The sequence below is a fragment of the Phyllobates terribilis genome, unplaced genomic scaffold (assembly GCF_046119375.1).
Source record: "Phyllobates terribilis strain yellow unplaced genomic scaffold, ASM4611937v1 Scaffold_381__1_contigs__length_1843176, whole genome shotgun sequence".
Classification (NCBI taxonomy): domain Eukaryota; kingdom Metazoa; phylum Chordata; class Amphibia; order Anura; family Dendrobatidae; genus Phyllobates; species Phyllobates terribilis.
The window spans coordinates 423334-447228 of NW_027363141.1; the positions used below are offsets into that span (position 1 = coordinate 423334).

Genomic DNA, 23895 nt, shown 5'->3' on the forward strand with positions numbered 1-23895 from the left:
GTGCAGCTTATCTCACCACCTGTAGTTATTTAGGTGAAAGCTCCAAAATGCTTGCCTAATATGTCTGTTTATCCAAAAGGAAGTAAAAAGGGAGAGCTAGAAAGATAGCATTGCATCACATTACATGGCAATGCAATGCACAGTTGCTGAAGTTGAACCAAAATGAGCTTGTAATCTGGCTTCTGCAACTTTGAACATGAAAAATCCAATGAGGAGAAGAAAAGCAAAGCCAAAGAGTCCATCCCAAAATCCGACAAACAAGCAAAATGAACAAAAAACATTGAATTCAATTCTTTCTGATTTTAGAAACTGCATTAAAGAAGGGGTGCACCGGTCCTGGAGATACTGCAATACCAGGTCAATGCGTGGAGTGGACAGAGCAAGCTCTTTTTCCATCTCCCTGTTCTAAAAATCCATTTAATATATGGTCCCCAGATAGGGGACGTATCAGATATTAAACTGATAAGAACAGATACTACACTTGATCTTAGCCAAAAGGCCGAGAAGCGATAACCAGAATTGGTTTCAAACTACGGAGCCACCCAAGGATCCTGAAAAGTCCATTTGTGGAGATGAGCTCCTGGACTCCCGTTAAGAAGACATGTTGTCAACCTCTAGATCCCTTACATGCCTGCACTTTTCGGCTTGCTGCTGCTGCAATCCATGCGTTTTAGATCTGCATAACTCCACCTCTTTAAACACAGCACCTTCACCCCCTGCTGTTCCCACCCGCCTCAACACCGTTGGAAGGGAGGAGAACCAATTAAGGCGGGGGGTGGGGTGGAACGAGCAGCTGTCTACCCTTAGCAGGAGGGCTCCTGATTACATACCTCTCCTGCTGCTGCTGCTGCTGGCTGTCCAGCAGCAGACTGAAGGTGGCTGCTGCTGTGCACAGGTATATAAAGGCTCAGAGCCTATTATGACACGCGCAGCCAGCGTTCCATTGCCACATTCCATCTACTGCAGGCAGGATACCTGGCTGGCTGAATGTCGCTGAGAAGCTCACAGAGACCGCCATAAGCAACAGTTTAACAGAATGCCACAGACTAATCAACCAAACTTTTTGGGTTGGGTTCTCTTTTATAGTCTGCAGGCATTAAATGAAAGAAGTCAGTGTTCCAGCAGAAGGAGACAACGTTTCAGAAAAGGCATTGTAGCAAACCAAAAAAGAAATTTTAAGCGCAGCAGAGTAACCAGCGCACATACCTGTTAGCTCAGGTGAGTTTAAAAGGCTGCTGTTGATAACAAGGGCATTTGCTAAATAGATGGTGTGTGTGCAACAATATACTGAAAGGTCAATTATATTGTGCAGCTTATCTCACCACCTGTAGTTATTTAGGTGAAAGCTCCAAAATGCTTGCCTAATATGTCTGTTTATCCAAAAGGAAGTAAAAAGGGAGAGCTAGAAAGATAGCATTGCATCACATTACATGGCAATGCAATGCACAGTTGCTGAAGTTGAACCAAAATGAGCTTGTAATCTGGCTTCTGCAACTTTGAACATGAAAAATCCAATGAGGAGAAGAAAAGCAAAGCCAAAGAGTCCATCCCAAAATCCGACAAACAAGCAAAATGAACAAAAAACATTGAATTCAATTCTTTCTGATTTTAGAAACTGCATTAAAGAAGGGGTGCACCGGTCCTGGAGATACTGCAATACCAGGTCAATGCGTGGAGTGGACAGAGCAAGCTCTTTTTCCATCTCCCTGTTCTAAAAATCCATTTAATATATGGTCCCCAGATAGGGGACGTATCAGATATTAAACTGATAAGAACAGATACTACACTTGATCTTAGCCAAAAGGCCGAGAAGCGATAACCAGAATTGGTTTCAAACTACGGAGCCACCCAAGGATCCTGAAAAGTCCATTTGTGGAGATGAGCTCCTGGACTCCCGTTAAGAAGACATGTTGTCAACCTCTAGATTCCTTACATGCCTGCACTTTTCGGCTTGCTGCTGCTGCAATCCACGCGTTTTAGATCTGCATAACTCCACCTCTTTAAACACAGCACCTTCACCCCCTGCTGTTCCCACCCGCCTCAACACCGTTGGAAGGGAGGAGAACCAATTAAGGCGGGGGGTGGGGTGGAACGAGCAGCTGTCTACCCTTAGCAGGAGGGCTCCTGATTACATACCTCTCCTGCTGCTGCTGCTGCTGGCTGTCCAGCAGCAGACTGAAGGTGGCTGCCGCTGTGCACAGGTATATAAAGGCTCAGAGCCTATTATGACACGCGCAGCCAGCGTTCCATTGCCACATTCCATCTACTGCAGGCAGGATACCTGGCTGGCTGAATGTCGCTGAGAAGCTCACAGAGACCGCCATAAGCAACAGTTTAACAGAATGCCACAGACTAATCAACCAAACTTTTTGGGTTGGGTTCTCTTTTATAGTCTGCAGGCATTAAATGAAAGAAGTCAGTGTTCCAGCAGAAGGAGACAACGTTTCAGAAAAGGCATTGTAGCAAACCAAAAAAGAAATTTTAAGCGCAGCAGAGTAACCAGCGCACATACCTGTTAGCTCAGGTGAGTTTAAAAGGCTGCTGTTGATAACAAGGGCATTTGCTAAATAGATGGTGTGTGTGCAACAATATACTGAAAGGTCAATTATATTGTGCAGCTTATCTCACCACCTGTAGTTATTTAGGTGAAAGCTCCAAAATGCTTGCCTAATATGTCTGTTTATCCAAAAGGAAGTAAAAAGGGAGAGCTAGAAAGATAGCATTGCATCACATTACATGGCAATGCAATGCACAGTTGCTGAAGTTGAACCAAAATGAGCTTGTAATCTGGCTTCTGCAACTTTGAACATGAAAAATCCAATGAGGAGAAGAAAAGCAAAGCCAAAGAGTCCATCCCAAAATCCGACAAACAAGCAAAATGAACAAAAAACATTGAATTCAATTCTTTCTGATTTTAGAAACTGCATTAAAGAAGGGGTGCACCGGTCCTGGAGATACTGCAATACCAGGTCAATGCGTGGAGTGGACAGAGCAAGCTCTTTTTCCATCTCCCTGTTCTAAAAATCCATTTAATATATGGTCCCCAGATAGGGGACGTATCAGATATTAAACTGATAAGAACAGATACTACACTTGATCTTAGCCAAAAGGCCGAGAAGCGATAACCAGAATTGGTTTCAAACTACGGAGCCACCCAAGGATCCTGAAAAGTCCATTTGTGGAGATGAGCTCCTGGACTCCCGTTAAGAAGACATGTTGTCAACCTCTAGATCCCTTACATGCCTGCACTTTTCGGCTTGCTGCTGCTGCAATCCACGCGTTTTAGATCTGCATAACTCCACCTCTTTAAACACAGCACCTTCACCCCCTGCTGTTCCCACCCGCCTCAACACCGTTGGAAGGGAGGAGAACCAATTAAGGCGGGGGGTGGGGTGGAACGAGCAGCTGTCTACCCTTAGCAGGAGGGCTCCTGATTACATACCTCTCCTGCTGCTGCTGCTGCTGGCTGTCCAGCAGCAGACTGAAGGTGGCTGCTGCTGTGCACAGGTATATAAAGGCTCAGAGCCTATTATGACACGCGCAGCCAGCGTTCCATTGCCACATTCCATCTACTGCAGGCAGGATACCTGGCTGGCTGAATGTCGCTGAGAAGCTCACAGAGACCGCCATAAGCAACAGTTTAACAGAATGCCACAGACTAATCAACCAAACTTTTTGGGTTGGGTTCTCTTTTATAGTCTGCAGGCATTAAATGAAAGAAGTCAGTGTTCCAGCAGAAGGAGACAACGTTTCAGAAAAGGCATTGTAGCAAACCAAAAAAGAAATTTTAAGCGCAGCAGAGTAACCAGCGCACATACCTGTTAGCTCAGGTGAGTTTAAAAGGCTGCTGTTGATAACAAGGGCATTTGCTAAATAGATGGTGTGTGTGCAACAATATACTGAAAGGTCAATTATATTGTGCAGCTTATCTCACCACCTGTAGTTATTTAGGTGAAAGCTCCAAAATGCTTGCCTAATATGTCTGTTTATCCAAAAGGAAGTAAAAAGGGAGAGCTAGAAAGATAGCATTGCATCACATTACATGGCAATGCAATGCACAGTTGCTGAAGTTGAACCAAAATGAGCTTGTAATCTGGCTTCTGCAACTTTGAACATGAAAAATCCAATGAGGAGAAGAAAAGCAAAGCCAAAGAGTCCATCCCAAAATCCGACAAACAAGCAAAATGAACAAAAAACATTGAATTCAATTCTTTCTGATTTTAGAAACTGCATTAAAGAAGGGGTGCACCGGTCCTGGAGATACTGCAATACCAGGTCAATGCGTGGAGTGGACAGAGCAAGCTCTTTTTCCATCTCCCTGTTCTAAAAATCCATTTAATATATGGTCCCCAGATAGGGGACGTATCAGATATTAAACTGATAAGAACAGATACTACACTTGATCTTAGCCAAAAGGCCGAGAAGCGATAACCAGAATTGGTTTCAAACTACGGAGCCACCCAAGGATCCTGAAAAGTCCATTTGTGGAGATGAGCTCCTGGACTCCCGTTAAGAAGACATGTTGTCAACCTCTAGATCCCTTACATGCCTGCACTTTTCGGCTTGCTGCTGCTGCAATCCACGCGTTTTAGATCTGCATAACTCCACCTCTTTAAACACAGCACCTTCACCCCCTGCTGTTCCCACCCGCCTCAACACCGTTGGAAGGGAGGAGAACCAATTAAGGCGGGGGGTGGGGTGGAACGAGCAGCTGTCTACCCTTAGCAGGAGGGCTCCTGATTACATACCTCTCCTGCTGCTGCTGCTGCTGGCTGTCCAGCAGCAGACTGAAGGTGGCTGCTGCTGTGCACAGGTATATAAAGGCTCAGAGCCTATTATGACACGCGCAGCCAGCGTTCCATTGCCACATTCCATCTACTGCAGGCAGGATACCTGGCTGGCTGAATGTCGCTGAGAAGCTCACAGAGACCGCCATAAGCAACAGTTTAACAGAATGCCACAGACTAATCAACCAAACTTTTTGGGTTGGGTTCTCTTTTATAGTCTGCAGGCATTAAATGAAAGAAGTCAGTGTTCCAGCAGAAGGAGACAACGTTTCAGAAAAGGCATTGTAGCAAACCAAAAAAGAAATTTTAAGCGCAGCAGAGTAACCAGCGCACATACCTGTTAGCTCAGGTGAGTTTAAAAGGCTGCTGTTGATAACAAGGGCATTTGCTAAATAGATGGTGTGTGTGCAACAATATACTGAAAGGTCAATTATATTGTGCAGCTTATCTCACCACCTGTAGTTATTTAGGTGAAAGCTCCAAAATGCTTGCCTAATATGTCTGTTTATCCAAAAGGAAGTAAAAAGGGAGAGCTAGAAAGATAGCATTGCATCACATTACATGGCAATGCAATGCACAGTTGCTGAAGTTGAACCAAAATGAGCTTGTAATCTGGCTTCTGCAACTTTGAACATGAAAAATCCAATGAGGAGAAGAAAAGCAAAGCCAAAGAGTCCATCCCAAAATCCGACAAACAAGCAAAATGAACAAAAAACATTGAATTCAATTCTTTCTGATTTTAGAAATTGCATTAAAGAAGGGGTGCACCGGTCCTGGAGATACTGCAATACCAGGTCAATGCGTGGAGTGGACAGAGCAAGCTCTTTTTCCATCTCCCTGTTCTAAAAATCCATTTAATATATGGTCCCCAGATAGGGGACGTATCAGATATTAAACTGATAAGAACAGATACTACACTTGATCTTAGCCAAAAGGCCGAGAAGCGATAACCAGAATTGGTTTCAAACTACGGAGCCACCCAAGGATCCTGAAAAGTCCATTTGTGGAGATGAGCTCCTGGACTCCCGTTAAGAAGACATGTTGTCAACCTCTAGATCCCTTACATGCCTGCACTTTTCGGCTTGCTGCTGCTGCAATCCACGCGTTTTAGATCTGCATAACTCCACCTCTTTAAACACAGCACCTTCACCCCCTGCTGTTCCCACCCGCCTCAACACCGTTGGAAGGGAGGAGAACCAATTAAGGCGGGGGGGTGGGGTGGAACGAGCAGCTGTCTACCCTTAGCAGGAGGGCTCCTGATTACATACCTCTCCTGCTGCTGCTGCTGCTGGCTGTCCAGCAGCAGACTGAAGGTGGCTGCTGCTGTGCACAGGTATATAAAGGCTCAGAGCCTATTATGACACGTGCAGCCAGCGTTCCATTGCCACATTCCATCTACTGCAGGCAGGATACCTGGCTGGCTGAATGTCGCTGAGAAGCTCACAGAGACCGCCATAAGCAACAGTTTAACAGAATGCCACAGACTAATCAACCAAACTTTTTGGGTTGGGTTCTCTTTTATAGTCTGCAGGCATTAAATGAAAGAAGTCAGTGTTCCAGCAGAAGGAGACAACGTTTCAGAAAAGGCATTGTAGCAAACCAAAAAAGAAATTTTAAGCGCAGCAGAGTAACCAGCGCACATACCTGTTAGCTCAGGTGAGTTTAAAAGGCTGCTGTTGATAACAAGGGCATTTGCTAAATAGATGGTGTGTGTGCAACAATATACTGAAAGGTCAATTATATTGTGCAGCTTATCTCACCACCTGTAGTTATTTAGGTGAAAGCTCCAAAATGCTTGCCTAATATGTCTGTTTATCCAAAAGGAAGTAAAAAGGGAGAGCTAGAAAGATAGCATTGCATCACATTACATGGCAATGCAATGCACAGTTGCTGAAGTTGAACCAAAATGAGCTTGTAATCTGGCTTCTGCAACTTTGAACATGAAAAATCCAATGAGGAGAAGAAAAGCAAAGCAAAAGAGTCCATCCCAAAATCCGACAAACAAGCAAAATGAACAAAAAACATTGAATTCAATTCTTTCTGATTTTAGAAACTGCATTAAAGAAGGGGTGCACCGGTCCTGGAGATACTGCAATACCAGGTCAATGCGTGGAGTGGACAGAGCAAGCTCTTTTTCCATCTCCCTGTTCTAAAAATCCATTTAATATATGGTCCCCAGATAGGGGACGTATCAGATATTAAACTGATAAGAACAGATACTACACTTGATCTTAGCCAAAAGGCCGAGAAGCGATAACCAGAATTGGTTTCAAACTACGGAGCCACCCAAGTATCCTGAAAAGTCCATTTGTGGAGATGAGCTCCTGGACTCCCGTTAAGAAGACATGTTGTCAACCTCTAGATCCCTTACATGCCTGCACTTTTCGGCTTGCTGCTGCTGCAATCCACGCGTTTTAGATCTGCATAACTCCACCTCTTTAAACACAGCACCTTCACCCCCTGCTGTTCCCACCCGCCTCAACACCGTTGGAAGGGAGGAGAACCAATTAAGGCGGGGGGTGGGGTGGAACGAGCAGCTGTCTACCCTTAGCAGGAGGGCTCCTGATTACATACCTCTCCTGCTGCTGCTGCTGCTGGCTGTCCAGCAGCAGACTGAAGGTGGCTGCTGCTGTGCACAGGTATATAAAGGCTCAGAGCCTATTATGACACGCGCAGCCAGCGTTCCATTGCCACATTCCATCTACTGCAGGCAGGATACCTGGCTGGCTGAATGTCGCTGAGAAGCTCACAGAGACCGCCATAAGCAACAGTTTAACAGAATGCCACAGACTAATCAACCAAACTTTTTGGGTTGGGTTCTCTTTTATAGTCTGCAGGCATTAAATGAAAGAAGTCAGTGTTCCAGCAGAAGGAGACAACGTTTCAGAAAAGGCATTGTAGCAAACCAAAAAAGAAATTTTAAGCGCAGCAGAGTAACCAGCGCACATACCTGTTAGCTCAGGTGAGTTTAAAAGGCTGCTGTTGATAACAAGGGCATTTGCTAAATAGATGGTGTGTGTGCAACAATATACTGAAAGGTCAATTATATTGTGCAGCTTATCTCACCACCTGTAGTTATTTAGGTGAAAGCTCCAAAATGCTTGCCTAATATGTCTGTTTATCCAAAAGGAAGTAAAAAGGGAGAGCTAGAAAGATAGCATTGCATCACATTACATGGCAATGCAATGCACAGTTGCTGAAGTTGAACCAAAATGAGCTTGTAATCTGGCTTCTGCAACTTTGAACATGAAAAATCCAATGAGGAGAAGAAAAGCAAAGCCAAAGAGTCCATCCCAAAATCCGACAAACAAGCAAAATGAACAAAAAACATTGAATTCAATTCTTTCTGATTTTAGAAACTGCATTAAAGAAGGGGTGCACCGGTCCTGGAGATACTGCAATACCAGGTCAATGCGTGGAGTGGACAGAGCAAGCTCTTTTTCCATCTCCCTGTTCTAAAAATCCATTTAATATATGGTCCCCAGATAGGGGACGTATCAGATATTAAACTGATAAGAACAGATTTTTTTTTTTTTTTTTTTTCTTTTTAACCAAATCAGATAGGCCGAAGCATAAGCTCAATCAAATCGACTTACAAAAGCCTTTCATTGACACTTAGCCTTTCATCACACTTGGTATATAATCAAAAATAAAACCAAACCTTATCATCAGGTACATTATACACTACTAATTAAACTTTACCAAAAACCTCCACTTTTTAAACTTCCAGATCCCTTCAGCATCTATAATACTTCCACGTTCCTGATCCCAGAGGTATATTACATACATACGTGACAGAATCAATCTCAAACATTCATTAACTGACATTTTCTTCCTTTTAAAAACTAACAAATTCCTCGCATCCCACAAACTTTCAATTACACACACCACCAACAACCATAAAATCCTATCCTTAATTCTACTACATGCACCCATCCCAAACATAGCAAGTTTCCAATTAACATACTTTACACCCACCAATTCCTTGCAAAGTCCCCCTATACCCTTCCATACATCATATGCAAAATCACAATCCCATACCATATGTCTAACATGCTCTCTCAAACCACATCCATCCCTCGGGCATACCTCAGATTTAACTAAATCCCTCTTCTTTTGCACATCTCTAACAGGCAAAATGTCATGCAATATCATCCAAGCGATATCTCTCTGTCTGTTAGTCACACCATCTATACTTAATTTTCTCCACATCTCGGTTACTTCCTCCCCTCTCAACCCATTGATATTACATACCACCTCACGCTCACGCACCATCCTAATGACTTTCTTCTTTTGCCTAAAATCACTCATGTTAACGGACAACAAATCATACTTCCTTACAAATTTCTCAACACAACCATACCATACAGGACACTTAAAAGCAACAGGCACTCTAGCATCCCTTTTGACCCACTTTAAGCCATAAAGCATCCATCCAGCCGAATACTTCATCATATAAGCACACTTATTACTTTTCCCTAGAACCACCACCACCATTTTCACGTAACTAATCCCTAAAAAGAAATCAATATTTGGAAAATCCAAACCACCATTTACACATAACTTATAGACATATTCCCGTTTCAATTTCTCCATGCGACTTCCCCAAAGAAAATTAAGGATGAATTTCTCAGTTTTCCTAATTTTCTTAAAAGCAGCAGGATATACATTCGCAACAAACAACAAAATAGGCAAAATAACCGCCTTAATAATCAGAACTTTCCCAGTCAGAGTTAATTCTCTCATTCGCCAAAAAATCAACTTGCGCACCACTCTCACCCCACAATCTTCCCAACTCTCATTTCCTTTCAAATCATCATTAAACTTAATCCCAAGCACCTTTATTGCACCATCCTCACACCTCACACCATCCATCCGTACATTCCTCTCACCAAAACATTTAAAGGAACTCTTAGTCCAATTGACCTTAAAAGCTGAGACACTACAAAACAAACTTAATATCAACCTTGCCCTACTCATCGCAGCCATATTCCCACTCACAATCACTACATCATCCATGTAACCTAGAATTCTCACATCCTTTCCATTACTCCCAGGAATCATCACACCTCTCATAACCTTATCCTTCCTAACCATACACATCAACACTTCAATCACACTAATAAACAAAAAAGGGGACATAGGGCACCCCTGACGCACTCCTGATTTAATTCTCACTTTCTCACTCAACCACCCATTCACCAAAAATTCACTTGAAACATTACAATACAAACTCCTAACACAGTTTACAAAATTCCTGGAATAACCCATCTTAGACAAAACCTTAAACATAAAGCTATGTGACACACGGTCAAAAGCTTTTTCAAAATCAACCGAAAACAACAAACATTTCTGCTTACGACTCATACAATCCCCAATCACATCACGCAACAACACCAAATTTTCAGTCATACTTCTCCCAGGCACTGCACACACTTGGTCTTCATCCACCACACCGCCAATCACTTCCCGCATCCGGCTAGCCAACAATTTACTAAACACCTTATAGTCTGCATTCAAAAGGGTGATTGGCCTCCAATTCCCCAAATCCTTTTTATCACCTTTCTTATGAACCAAAACCACCACCCCATCTCTCATAGATTCACTCAACATATTCTCCGTGAACATATACTGGCACACCTCCAATAAGTCATTTCCCATCGTGTCCCATTCCTTAACATATAACTCCACGGGCAGTCCATCCTTCCCAGGTGTTTTATTCTTACTCGCAGACATCACCACTTTTTTAACTTCATCCAACACAATTACATCATCCAATATTTCACGTTCATCCTCACCCAAACAACCTTCTAAACACCCCAAAGCATCAGTCAACATCCTATCATCAACCCATTTTTCCCCATACAACTCCTTATAAAACAACACCACCTCCTGCATCACATCCTTCCCACTCACACACACCCCATCACCATTCACCACCTCATCCATATCTACTTTCTTCCCAAAAACTTTTTTGAAAAAAAACCTTGTGCATTTCTCATTTTTCTCCAAATGTTCAATCTTAGAACGGTAAATAATTTCTTTCCCTTTACCCTCAATATATTTCTTAATCTCTTCTTTCACTTGACACATCAAAACATCCACATCCACTCCAATCATCCTTAACATCCTCAGCCACTCCAGTCTAGAGCTTAAATCATTAAATTTTGCTCTATTCATTGCTGCTTTCCTCCTGCCCCTTTTTCTAAAGAAAAAAACAATCTCACTCTTCATCCAGTCCCACCACTCAAGCACATTCCTGAAATCACTTTTTTTATCCCTCCACCTAACATACATTCGCCTAAAATCACGCATGATCCTATTATCTTCCAGCAAACGCACATTAAGTTTCCACACGCCACCACCATATACAAAGGAAATCTTACCTTCTAGACGTGCCCTCAAACACACATGGTCAGAGAAGGGAACATCTTCCTGCTGGAAATTCCTACAAATAACATTTTGTGAAGAAAAGAAGATACGGTCTATTCTAGACTCTATGCCTCCCCTGTCGGCTTTATAGGTCGCAGGAGGTGGATTACCTAAAAAAACTTCCGCAGCATCCTGTAAGGAAAAATCCGCCACAAGACTCTTGAGTCTTTTACCTGTAACATCCATCTTATCCCCCTCCGTCACACAATTGAAATCTCCAACAAAAATTATTGGCATTTTGCCAGATAAAAAAAACATAATTTCTCAAAAATTTCCAGCCTCTCCCCTTTATCTATTGGTGCATACATATTTACCACCCTAACCCTCCACCCCCTACAATTTAACTCACATATTACACACCTCCCCGCCTCCACCACCATGTAACTTTCTATCTTAACACTATAACCCTTCACCAAAACACCTACCCCACAATTTTTATTACATACAGAACCAGACCACACACTTTGACCTAAAGGCCATGCATTTTCACTTAAGGGATCGGAGATCCCACACTCCTGGACACAGTATACGTCCGCATCCAAGTTGCTCAAGTAGTCCAAAATTGCCACTCTTCTCGACTCAGATTTAATCAGCCGAACATTTAGCGACAAGATGCTGAGAGCAACTTGGGCACCCATCTATTAATTTGATGTGGCAGGTCACGACAACATGCCCACCTGTACATCATCCTAACCCTTCTGGGGGTAGGACGCTGGACGTGCAGATATCGTAGTTTGTGCCTTCCCCCAAAAAAGACACATCTTGGGGATCGGATGCAGTAGGGTACACCCGGGCTGGACTCACACTGCAGTCACTTAAAGGGGAAAAGGATGGCTCAGTTTTCTTCTTTTTCTTCACTGAAGCGCCTCCATCTTCATCTGAACTATAATCCCGCCGCTGGGGGTCAAAGTCCCCCTGACCTCCCTCCTCCTCAAGGTCAGAAACGACATCGCTCCAGGCCACATGCGGTGTTCTGGTCAGATCAGACTCCTCTTCCCCCTGCAATGTAACCATCATGTCTGGAATTTCAGCCTCCAGATCCTCCACCGGGGCCACTTCCATGCCTATACGATCATCAGTTATCGTCTCAGACTCACTGACATCTGAAGCCACAGACGCGGCCCTCTGCACCGGTGGCTCAGGTGCCAGCTCCATATTTCCTCTTACATTCACACGAACCAGTTCTGGAAAAGCAACCCGAGCCTCCTCCTCATCCAGGAAAGCCAGAGTAGATATCAGAGCAGTCGGAGTTGGAGCAGTCGGAGTTGTAGCTGTGGGTGCAGGAGATTCATTTCTTCTCCTTCCCCTTCCCGCTGCCCCCGCATATGAACCAGGATGGAATATACAGTCTCTGAAGGCATGCCCCTTCTCTCCGCAGAGGTTACAGACTATTTCATTTTTGCAATTATTGGAAGAATGACCCACCTCATTGCACTTCCTGCAAATAATCTGTCTGATGTCGCATGCTTCCTGAGTATGGCCATACCTCCTACAATGACGACAAAACCTGGGCGCATTGGGGAAGAACAGGTAACCCCGCTCACTCCCAATGGAAAAATTTGATGGAGGATAATGTATACCCCCTGGTTCATCAGGACTTTCCCGGAACTTGACCATGAAACGATATTTACCGGTCCATAGTTCCTCCTCATTCATGACTTTTACTGCCACCTTGGTAATATAGCAGTGCCTATTTAGAAAGGCATAAATCAAAGCCAAGTCCACATGTGGGTTGTACATGAAAACAGTCAGAGGTACCTCTTTGGAGCAATACAAGATGACAAAAGTCAGCCCATCCAAATATTGATTGTCCAGATTCTTTTTCAAACAATCATAGAAATTGTTGCAAACAGCCATAGAAGTAAATACAAGATTATACTTGCTTTTGAATTGCTGGAGGCACAAGATTTCTTCCTTCTTCACTTCAAGGAGTCCAAACAAAATCTCCTTCACCACGAAGCTGAGGGTAAAGATTCCTTCTTTACCTTCTTCCACATCAATCTGGATTCCAAACTTCACTCGAGCCTCACCGGGCCCAGCGTATCGAATGCGTCCCATTATCGCTAGTCGTGTCTACTGGCCAACTCCTTATAGCAGCAAGTGGCTTAAGCCATAAAATGGCGATGCCACAGGGCCAAGAGTTAACGCACAGACAGCCAAATGACTAGACCCATTACAGATCTGAGCCAAAAGGCCGAGAAGCGATAACCAGAATTGGTTTCAAACTACGGAGCCACCCAAGGATCCTGAAAAGTCCATTTGTGGAGATGAGCTCCTGGACTCCCGTTAAGAAGACATGTTGTCAACCTCTAGATCCCTTACATGCCTGCACTTTTCGGCTTGCTGCTGCTGCAATCCACGCGTTTTAGATCTGCATAACTCCACCTCTTTAAACACAGCACCTTCACCCCCTGCTGTTCCCACCCGCCTCAACACCGTTGGAAGGGAGGAGAACCAATTAAGGCGGGGGGTGGGGTGGAACGAGCAGCTGTCTACCCTTAGCAGGAGGGCTCCTGATTACATACCTCTCCTGCTGCTGCTGCTGCTGGCTGTCCAGCAGCAGACTGAAGGTGGCTGCTGCTGTGCACAGGTATATAAAGGCTCAGAGCCTATTATGACACGCGCAGCCAGCGTTCCATTGCCACATTCCATCTACTGCAGGCAGGATACCTGGCTGGCTGAATGTCGCTGAGAAGCTCACAGAGACCGCCATAAGCAACAGTTTAACAGAATGCCACAGACTAATCAACCAAACTTTTTGGGTTGGGTTCTCTTTTATAGTCTGCAGGCATTAAATGAAAGAAGTCAGTGTTCCAGCAGAAGGAGACAACGTTTCAGAAAAGGCATTGTAGCAAACCAAAAAAGAAATTTTAAGCGCAGCAGAGTAACCAGCGCACATACCTGTTAGCTCAGGTGAGTTTAAAAGGCTGCTGTTGATAACAAGGGCATTTGCTAAATAGATGGTGTGTGTGCAACAATATACTGAAAGGTCAATTATATTGTGCAGCTTATCTCACCACCTGTAGTTATTTAGGTGAAAGCTCCAAAATGCTTGCCTAATATGTCTGTTTATCAAAAAGGAAGTAAAAAGGGAGAGCTAGAAAGATAGCATTGCATCACATTACATGGCAATGCAATGCACAGTTGCTGAAGTTGAACCAAAATGAGCTTGTAATCTGGCTTCTGCAACTTTGAACATGAAAAATCCAATGAGGAGAAGAAAAGCAAAGCCAAAGAGTCCATCCCAAAATCCGACAAACAAGCAAAATGAACAAAAAACATTGAATTCAATTCTTTCTGATTTTAGAAACTGCATTAAAGAAGGGGTGCACCGGTCCTGGAGATACTGCAATACCAGGTCAATGCGTGGAGTGGACAGAGCAAGCTCTTTTTCCATCTCCCTGTTCTAAAAATCCATTTAATATATGGTCCCCAGATAGGGGATGTATCAGATATTAAACTGATAAGAACAGATACTACACTTGATCTTAGCCAAAAGGCCGAGAAGCGATAACCAGAATTGGTTTCAAACTACGGAGCCACCCAAGGATCCTGAAAAGTCCATTTGTGGAGATGAGCTCCTGGACTCCCGTTAAGAAGACATGTTGTCAACCTCTAGATCCCTTACATGCCTGCACTTTTCGGCTTGCTGCTGCTGCAATCCACGCGTTTTAGATCTGCATAACTCCACCTCTTTAAACACAGCACCTTCACCCCCTGCTGTTCCCACCCGCCTCAACACCGTTGGAAGGGAGGAGAACCAATTAAGGCAGGGGGTGGGGTGGAACGAGCAGCTGTCTACCCTTAGCAGGAGGGCTCCTGATTACATACCTCTCCTGCTGCTGCTGCTGCTGGCTGTCCAGCAGCAGACTGAAGGTGGCTGCTGCTGTGCACAGGTATATAAAGGCTCAGAGCCTATTATGACACGCGCAGCCAGCGTTCCATTGCCACATTCCATCTACTGCAGGCAGGATACCTGGCTGGCTGAATGTCGCTGAGAAGCTCACAGAGACCGCCATAAGCAACAGTTTAACAGAATGCCACAGACTAATCAACCAAACTTTTTGGGTTGGGTTCTCTTTTATAGTCTGCAGGCATTAAATGAAAGAAGTCAGTGTTCCAGCAGAAGGAGACAACGTTTCAGAAAAGGCATTGTAGCAAACCAAAAAAGAAATTTTAAGCGCAGCAGAGTAACCAGCGCACATACCTGTTAGCTCAGGTGAGTTTAAAAGGCTGCTGTTGATAACAAGGGCATTTGCTAAATAGATGGTGTGTGTGCAACAATATACTGAAAGGTCAATTATATTGTGCAGCTTATCTCACCACCTGTAGTTATTTAGGTGAAAGCTCCAAAATGCTTGCCTAATATGTCTGTTTATCCAAAAGGAAGTAAAAAGGGAGAGCTAGAAAGATAGCATTGCATCACATTACATGGCAATGCAATGCACAGTTGCTGAAGTTGAACCAAAATGAGCTTGTAATCTGGCTTCTGCAACTTTGAACATGAAAAATCCAATGAGGAGAAGAAAAGCAAAGCCAAAGAGTCCATCCCAAAATCCGACAAACAAGCAAAATGAACAAAAAACATTGAATTCAATTCTTTCTGATTTTAGAAACTGCATTAAAGAAGGGGTGCACCGGTCCTGGAGATACTGCAATACCAGGTCAATGCGTGGAGTGGACAGAGCAAGCTCTTTTTCCATCTCCCTGTTCTAAAAATCCATTTAATATATGGTCCCCAGATAGGGGACGTATCAGATATTAAACTGATAAGAACAGATACTACACTTGATCTTAGCCAAAAGGCCGAGAAGCGATAACCAGAATTGGTTTCAAACTACGGAGCCACCCAAGGATCCTGAAAAGTCCATTTGTGGAGATGAGCTCCTGGACTCCCGTTAAGAAGACATGTTGTCAACCTCTAGATCCCTTACATGCCTGCACTTTTCGGCTTGCTGCTGCTGCAATCCACGCGTTTTAGATCTGCATAACTCCACCTCTTTAAACACAGCACCTTCACCCCCTGCTGTTCCCACCCGCCTCAACACCGTTGGAAGGGAGGAGAACCAATTAAGGCGGGGGGTGGGGTGGAACGAGCAGCTGTCTACCCTTAGCAGGAGGGCTCCTGATTACATACCTCTCCTGCTGCTGCTGCTGCTGGCTGTCCAGCAGCAGACTGAAGGTGGCTGCTGCTGTGCACAGGTATATAAAGGCTCAGAGCCTATTATGACACGCGCAGCCAGCGTTCCATTGCCACATTCCATCTACTGCAGGCAGGATACCTGGCTGGCTGAATGTCGCTGAGAAGCTCACAGAGACTGCCATAAGCAACAGTTTAACAGAATGCCACAGACTAATCAACCAAACTTTTTGGGTTGGGTTCTCTTTTATAGTCTGCAGGCATTAAATGAAAGAAGTCAGTGTTCCAGCAGAAGGAGACAACGTTTCAGAAAAGGCATTGTAGCAAACCAAAAAAGAAATTTTAAGCGCAGCAGAGTAACCAGCGCACATACCTGTTAGCTCAGGTGAGTTTAAAAGGCTGCTGTTGATAACAAGGGCATTTGCTAAATAGATGGTGTGTGTGCAACAATATACTGAAAGGTCAATTATATTGTGCAGCTTATCTCACCACCTGTAGTTATTTAGGTGAAAGCTCCAAAATGCTTGCCTAATATGTCTGTTTATCCAAAAGGAAGTAAAAAGGGAGAGCTAGAAAGATAGCATTGCATCACATTACATGGCAATGCAATGCACAGTTGCTGAAGTTGAACCAAAATGAGCTTGTAATCTGGCTTCTGCAACTTTGAACATGAAAAATCCAATGAGGAGAAGAAAAGCAAAGCCAAAGAGTCCATCCCAAAATCCGACAAACAAGCAAAATGAACAAAAAACATTGAATTCAATTCTTTCTGATTTTAGAAACTGCATTAAAGAAGGGGTGCACCGGTCCTGGAGATACTGCAATACCAGGTCAATGCGTGGAGTGGACAGAGCAAGCTCTTTTTCCATCTCCCTGTTCTAAAAATCCATTTAATATATGGTCCCCAGATAGGGGACGTATCAGATATTAAACTGATAAGAACAGATTTTTTTGATTGAATATATCTTTTATTAGCACAAAAAATAAGTTAACAGACAGTGTACAGTGCCGCAGCCCAGTACACACAGAATTCTACATCATATTTACATAGCATGAGGATACGACGCACTAACTAGACACATCACACCCCTATGCTACACAAAACACTCAATCTGAAAGAAAAAGCATGTCAATCAATACAGTACGACGAACCGTGATAAGGGATGGGGATTGGGAAAAAGGGGATGGGGAGGGGAAAATCACAGGCCCGAAGCTTTATTGAAAGACAAGACACATAAGGGGAGAGGGGGAGGAGGGGTTTAGTCCTCGTCCTCGTCCTCCGGACCGTCCATGATGGAATAGTCTCTGAGCAGGCTGTGGATCAGCCTGCGGCAGTCCTGGATGGACATCCTCTCCCTCCTCAAGATGAGCCGGTTCCTGGCGACCCAAACGGCATCCTTGAAGCAGTTCATAAGGCGCCAAGCCTCCTGGATGGCTCCGACGGTATGAACCCCAGGGAAGAGTCCGTAAAGCACAGAATGGTGCGATAGGCTCGCCCTGGGGACAGAGTTCCTCAGGTCGTCCTCAAGTGCAGTCAATAGGCGCTGTGCAAATCCGCAGTCCCAAAAAGTGTGCAAAGATGTTTCCTCCACGAAGGGGCACCTTGGGCAGTACCGGGTCTTGCACAGGTTCCGGGCATGCATGAATGACCGGACGGGCAGTCCGCCCTGAATCGCCATCCACGACAAGTCCTTGTGCCCGTTGGTCAGCCTGTCAGACGACACATTTGTCCACACAGTCTCCAGCGTGTCCTGGTGAAGTCCTGTGATGTTCTCCACGTCATCCTTGGCTCTGATTAGCTTGTGGATAGTTTTGGGCTTCCACAAGTCGGGCTTGAGTCCCTCCAGTTGATGCTCCCCCACAAATCGAACGACGTCTCCGTAGAACCATGGCGTCGTCCAGTTGTAGGGGAAGGAGCTGTCCCACTTGTCCCAGCCGAGTCGCCTCCAAAGAGGAAGCAGGAAGAAGCGAGACATGGACCTGCCCGCGGAGCCATTCTTGACTTGCAAAGTCCGGCGGACACAATCACACACAAAAGAGGATCGCAGGAGGGTGGGGATATCTGGAACGCCCTTCCCACCCTTGCGAGGCTCCTTGTACATGACGGCCCGCCTGACTCTGTCCATCTTGGATCCCCAGACAAAGTGAAACACTGTCCTGGTAATGGCCCTGCACACAGTGACGTGTGGGGGCCAGGCCTGCGCCGTGTACTGCAAGACGGGCAGGACCTCATTACGCAGGACGAGTGCCTTAACCTCACAAGTGAGGTGTCTGAGGCTCCAGAGTCCGATCCGTTGCTTCACCTTGGCCAAGCGTTCTTGCCAGGACTTGAGGGCCGCTCCTTCCTTCCCGAACCAGACTCCCAGCACCTTGAGGAAATCCGGTTGAATGTTGAAGGGGAAGGGGGCGGAGGAGGCCGGCTGCCAATCCCCGAAGAGCATGGCTTCCGACTTCCTGCAGTTGACTTTGGCCCCTGAAGCCCGGCCGAACCTCTCACACGTCTGGACGAGGGCGTCGACTGAACCACGATCAGCGCAGAAGACGGTGACGTCGTCCATGTAGAGCGAGCACTTGACCTCGTGTCGTCCCGGACCCGGTGCGGTGATCCCTCTGATCTCTCCATTCTGCCGGATAGCCTCTGCGAAGAGTTCTATAACACAAACAAAAAGAAGAGGTGATAGAGGGCAGCCTTGTCTGACCCCAGAGAGGACAGGGAAGGGGTCAGTCTTCCAGCCGTTCACCAACACCGAGCTGTGGATATCAAAATACATCAGACGGACATACGAACAAAACATGTTACCCAAACCTAACCGGTGCAGAGCTCGGCCCATGAACTCGTGGGAAACCCGGTCGAAGGCCTTCTCCTGATCCAAGGAGACCAGGGCCGCGTGTGCGCGGCGGACCTTGATGTACTCGACCGTGTCCCGCACGAGAGCGAGGCTGTCTGCGATGCGACGTCCAGGGATGCCGCAGGTCTGGTCCGGGTGGATGATCCGTCCGATGACCGTCTTAAGTCGTGTCGCCATCGTCTTGGCCAGGATCTTGTAGTCCACGTTGAGCAGAGTGATGGGACGCCAATTCCTCAGGTCGCACCTCTCTCCCTTCCGCTTGTACAGGATCGTGACCATTCCTTCCCTCAAAGATGGAGGCATTCTACCCTCCACCACCATCTCCTCGTACAGGTCCAACAGGTCCGGACAGATGAGGTCTCCCAGCGCTACATAGAGCTCCGCTGGAAGACCATCACTGCCCGGGGTCCTGCCGGTCCTAAAGGATTTAGCGGCAGAGAGCAATTCGCCCACCATCAGAGGTTTGTCCAAGGCTGCCGTGCCTGCAGGATCAAGATGGTTAGTGATACCTGACAGGAACTTATCAGCAGCGTCGGGGTCGGTAGTCTTGTGGGAGTAGAGTTCGCTGTAGAAGTCGCTGACGACCCTCATCACGTCCTCCTTCCCACGTCGCATGTTTCCGCTCTCGTCTCGCAGCTCGTTCAGGGGCGTGTGACCGGCATGAAGTTTCCTGAAAAAGAATGAGTTACATTTCTCACCCTTCTCCAGATTCTCCACTTTGGAACGGAAGATGATTCACTTGGACTCCTCCTCAAAGTGCCTTTTCAGGCTCTTCTTGGTCTCCTCCAGCTCCTCCCTCACGTCCCAGCCGCAGTGAAGAAGGTCCTGCAGCGACCGCAGCTCGCGCTGCAGCACTCTGAAGTCCCTCCTCTTCTCACACTCCTGTTGTCGACCCTTGGCCTGAAAGAAACAGCGAAACTCAAGTTTAACATATTCCCACCAATCAGAGACTGTTTGGAAGCTACCCTTGTAGGACTGCCACATTGCGTAGGCTGCTCTCAGCTCCTCCACGACTTCATCCTGAGCCAGCAGAGCACAATTCAGCTTCCAGGAGCCGGGGCCGGACGGAAAACCGTCGCCGAGGACACCTTGTAAGTGAATGGCTCTGTGGTTGGAGAAGAAGCAGGAGACCATCGAGTGCCTACTCTGCCTGACTGCCCGAGAGGTGAACACAAAGTCAATCCTGGAGCGGAGTGAGCCATCGGGTCGGCTCCACGAATAGTTCGTGGAGCCTCTCCCCATGGAGCCCACCACGTCCTGAAGAGAGGCCTCGGTTACCATCTCGATGAGCAGCTTGGACGTGATGTCCAACTTGGCAGATGTGCCAGAACTACGACCGTCCTCCTCGATGGGGCAGTTGAAATCCCCGGCCATCACTAAGGTCCTGGTGGTGGCAAGCTGAAGCCGCAGGGTCTGGAAAAGCTCCAAACGCTCATTCTTCAGTGGGGACGCATACACGTTGATGAACCTGACAGGTTCTCCCGCCCAGTTGCCATCTACAACAAGAGCCCTGCCGCAGATGAGCTCCTGGACGGACTCAAGCGTGAATGCGCCCCCCCTGATCAGAATTGCGACCCCCGCAGACTTGCAGTCACCCCCACCGGACCAGTAGGATGGACCGTGGGACCACTCCCTGGCCAGATGTTTGAAGGACCTAGAGGAGGGAAGGGAACATTCCTGCAACATATAAACATCACACAACTGGGAAGTAAGGAAGGCATAAATAGTCTGACGTCTGAACTTGTCCTTGATGCTCCTGACATTAATGGAAAATAAGTTAATATTAGCCATCATGTAGGGAAAAAAGAAAAAGTTAGCGCAGGCAATACACCTTAGTTACCACTCCGGTCGGGTGGTCCCTCGTCGGTGTTGACTGCTGGTGACGGGATCACCAGCAGGCCCTCTTCCTCCATCTGGTCAAGCAGCGCGGCCTCAATCTCGGCGACCACCAGTTCCTCCTCTTCTGGCTCGGCCACCAGGGTCTCAACCATGTGCTCCATCTCTTCTGGCTCAGGGAGGGTATCCTCCTTTTCGCCTACGAAATCCAGAATCTTCTTTTTGGAGGATTCAGTAGCAGGGCTGTCCTCCACCTTCCTCTTTCCCCGGGTTGGAACTGGGGAGACAAGAAGGGGAAAATCCTCCTCGGAATAGATAGCGGCGGGTGGAGGAAAGGTTAATTCCACCGCTACCATGGTCTGGGGAGGGAGAGTGGCTGCCGGGGCAGGGGAAAGGACACCTGCTGAGGAGTAGGGGAAGGAGGAAGAGGAAGTGGAATCCTCAGCAGGGGTGGCCGGGGTGGGGGGGATTGGACGGGGGTGGCAGGGGGAGGGATCGAGAGAGGGGTGACAGAACTCTTACCCTCCTTTGACTTTTTCTTCTGCTTCGGAGCTGCTGGGACCGTCGCTGGGGCTTTGGCCACCGACTCCTTGACCGCTTTGGCCTTGGTCGTCTCGGCCTTGGCCGCTGGGGCCTTGGTCGTCGCGTCCTTGACCTTCACAGGCCTGGTCGTCGGGGCCTTGTCCTCTGTAGCTGGGGTCGTCGCAACCACCGATGCCCAGGATCTCTCACGCCTGGGGCAATCCTTGTACAGATGAGCCGCCAGCCCACACAGGTTGCAGGACGTCTTCTTCGGGCAGTCCTTCGAGCTGTGTCCCGTCACTCGACAAATCCTGCAGGCATCCTCCTTGCAGTCCTTCATCTCGTGGCCGTTCTTGCCGCATCTCCTGCAGTTCCGCGGCATGTCCGGGTAATAGATGAGGCCGTAGGAGTTGCCCAGGGAGAATGTCGGGGGCAGGTGCCGAAGTCCGTCGGAGTACGCCAGGTCCCTGTGAAGTCTAACGGTCACCGACCACTTACCTGTCCAGAAGCCGAGTCCATTCAGGATGTGAGAGGGTTCCTTCACAACCAAACAGAAGCGTCTCAGGAAGGTACAGATGTCTTGGCCTGGGGTGTGCGGGTTGCGCATGGAGACCGTGATCCTCCTTTCATCCCTCTGGATAGGGCAGCTACCTGTAAAGGCAGAGAAAGAATTATCCGGTCCTTTTGCGCTTACCATTTCCCAGAACCTCCTGCAGGTGTTCACAGTGGCGAAGGTGACGAAGAAGATCCCCGTCAAGAAGGTCTGGATGCTGAGGGTGTCCGACCTGGAGAAGCCTCGATCCAGCAGCATCTTCTGGCAGAACACGTCCGAGGACATGTCCGGCACCCTCCCATCCACTTCCTTCAGCTTCAGGGCCACCGTCTGCCGCATCCATGGCTCCAGGGCTGGAGCTTCGTGGCGGGGCTTCTGGGGTCCCTTCTGCTGGCCAGTCGTGGAGGCAGAGTCCTTGGGGTCAGAATCGGCTCCTGGCTGGGCCCTCCTGGCTGTCCCCAGCTCCAGGCTCTTCTTTTCGGCCTTCCTCGCAGCGCTTGCCATGGCTTTCCTCCTGCAGTTACTTCTTGGAGCTGGATCTGGAACTCTTCCCGGAATGGGTGGAGCTATGCAGATTCTTCTCCCGTCGTGTTCTGGACAAATTCCCCGAAAGGTCTTTGTCTCGATGATTTTCTTCCTCGAAGATTCCACAGGACAGCCCGATTCTTCTCCGAGTCTTCGTCTTCTTCTGGATTCTTTAGAGCTTCTTCCTCCCACCGATATCCGCCTTCGTTCTCTGATGTCAGCTGGGCTCCGAAGCTCTTCTCCTTCCGAGTTCGATCGCTCTCGTCAAGTGTAGATCGTAGCTCTTGTGTTCTTAAAAGAACAGATACTACACTTGATCTTAGCCAAAAGGCCGAGAAGCGATAACCAGAATTGGTTTCAAACTACGGAGCCACCCAAGGATCCTGAAAAGTCCATTTGTGGAGATGAGCTCCTGGACTCCCGTTAAGAAGACATGTTGTCAACCTCTAGATCCCTTACATGCCTGCACTTTTCGGCTTGCTGCTGCTGCAATCCACGCGTTTTAGATCTGCATAACTCCACCTCTTTAAACACAGCACCTTCACCCCCTGCTGTTCCCACCCGCCTCAACACCGTTGGAAGGGAGGAGAACCAATTAAGGCGGGGGGTGGGGTGGAACGAGCAGCTGTCTACCCTTAGCAGGAGGGCTCCTGATTACATACCTCTCCTGCTGCTGCTGCTGCTGGCTGTCCAGCAGCAGACTGAAGGTGGCTGCTGCTGTGCACAGGTATATAAAGGCTCAGAGCCTATTATGACACGCGCAGCCAGCGTTCCATTGCCACATTCCATCTACTGCAGGCAGGATACCTGGCTGGCTGAATGTCGCTGAGAAGCTCACAGAGACCGCCATAAGCAACAGTTTAACAGAATGCCACAGACTAATCAACCAAACTTTTTGGGTTGGGTTCTCTTTTATAGTCTGCAGGCATTAAATGAAAGAAGTCAGTGTTCCAGCAGAAGGAGACAACGTTTCAGAAAAGGCATTGTAGCAAACCAAAAAAGAAATTTTAAGCGCAGCAGAGTAACCAGCGCACATACCTGTTAGCTCAGGTGAGTTTAAAAGGCTGCTGTTGATAACAAGGGCATTTGCTAAATAGATGGTGTGTGTGCAACAATATACTGAAAGGTCAATTATATTGTGCAGCTTATCTCACCACCTGTAGTTATTTAGGTGAAAGCTCCAAAATGCTTGCCTAATATGTCTGTTTATCCAAAAGGAAGTAAAAAGGGAGAGCTAGAAAGATAGCATTG

The 23895-nt window shown here is 46.9% G+C and overlaps 10 non-coding genes and 1 pseudogene across 10 annotated transcripts; all 11 read right to left on the bottom strand.

Annotated features, from left to right (window-relative positions):
- Positions 1–320: 320 nt before the first annotated feature.
- LOC141224150 (U2 spliceosomal RNA) lies at positions 321–511 on the bottom strand. The gene has a single exon (XR_012291665.1). It is a non-coding gene; the product is annotated as a U2 spliceosomal RNA (small nuclear RNA).
- Positions 512–1626: 1115 nt separating this feature from the next.
- LOC141224161 (U2 spliceosomal RNA) lies at positions 1627–1817 on the bottom strand. Its single transcript, XR_012291676.1, has one exon. It is a non-coding gene; the product is annotated as a U2 spliceosomal RNA (small nuclear RNA).
- Positions 1818–2932: 1115 nt separating this feature from the next.
- Positions 2933–3123, bottom strand: LOC141224172 (U2 spliceosomal RNA). The gene has a single exon (XR_012291682.1). It is a non-coding gene; the product is annotated as a U2 spliceosomal RNA (small nuclear RNA).
- A 1115-nt stretch (positions 3124–4238) lies between these two features.
- LOC141224183 (U2 spliceosomal RNA) lies at positions 4239–4429 on the bottom strand. Its single transcript, XR_012291692.1, has one exon. It is a non-coding gene; the product is annotated as a U2 spliceosomal RNA (small nuclear RNA).
- A 1115-nt stretch (positions 4430–5544) lies between these two features.
- Positions 5545–5735, bottom strand: LOC141224195 (U2 spliceosomal RNA). The gene has a single exon (XR_012291700.1). It is a non-coding gene; the product is annotated as a U2 spliceosomal RNA (small nuclear RNA).
- A 1116-nt stretch (positions 5736–6851) lies between these two features.
- LOC141224206 (U2 spliceosomal RNA) lies at positions 6852–7042 on the bottom strand. Its single transcript, XR_012291710.1, has one exon. It is a non-coding gene; the product is annotated as a U2 spliceosomal RNA (small nuclear RNA).
- A 1115-nt stretch (positions 7043–8157) lies between these two features.
- On the bottom strand, positions 8158–8349 carry LOC141224200 (U2 spliceosomal RNA). The gene has a single exon (XR_012291705.1). It is a non-coding gene; the product is annotated as a U2 spliceosomal RNA (small nuclear RNA).
- Positions 8350–14540: 6191 nt separating this feature from the next.
- LOC141224111 (U2 spliceosomal RNA) lies at positions 14541–14731 on the bottom strand. Its single transcript, XR_012291627.1, has one exon. It is a non-coding gene; the product is annotated as a U2 spliceosomal RNA (small nuclear RNA).
- Positions 14732–15846: 1115 nt separating this feature from the next.
- Positions 15847–16037, bottom strand: LOC141224217 (U2 spliceosomal RNA). Its single transcript, XR_012291715.1, has one exon. It is a non-coding gene; the product is annotated as a U2 spliceosomal RNA (small nuclear RNA).
- Positions 16038–17152: 1115 nt separating this feature from the next.
- Positions 17153–17346, bottom strand: LOC141224158 (U2 spliceosomal RNA). The gene has a single exon (XR_012291673.1). It is a non-coding gene; the product is annotated as a U2 spliceosomal RNA (small nuclear RNA).
- A 5563-nt stretch (positions 17347–22909) lies between these two features.
- Positions 22910–22987, bottom strand: LOC141224244 (U2 spliceosomal RNA; annotated as a pseudogene).
- Positions 22988–23895: the final 908 nt, after the last annotated feature.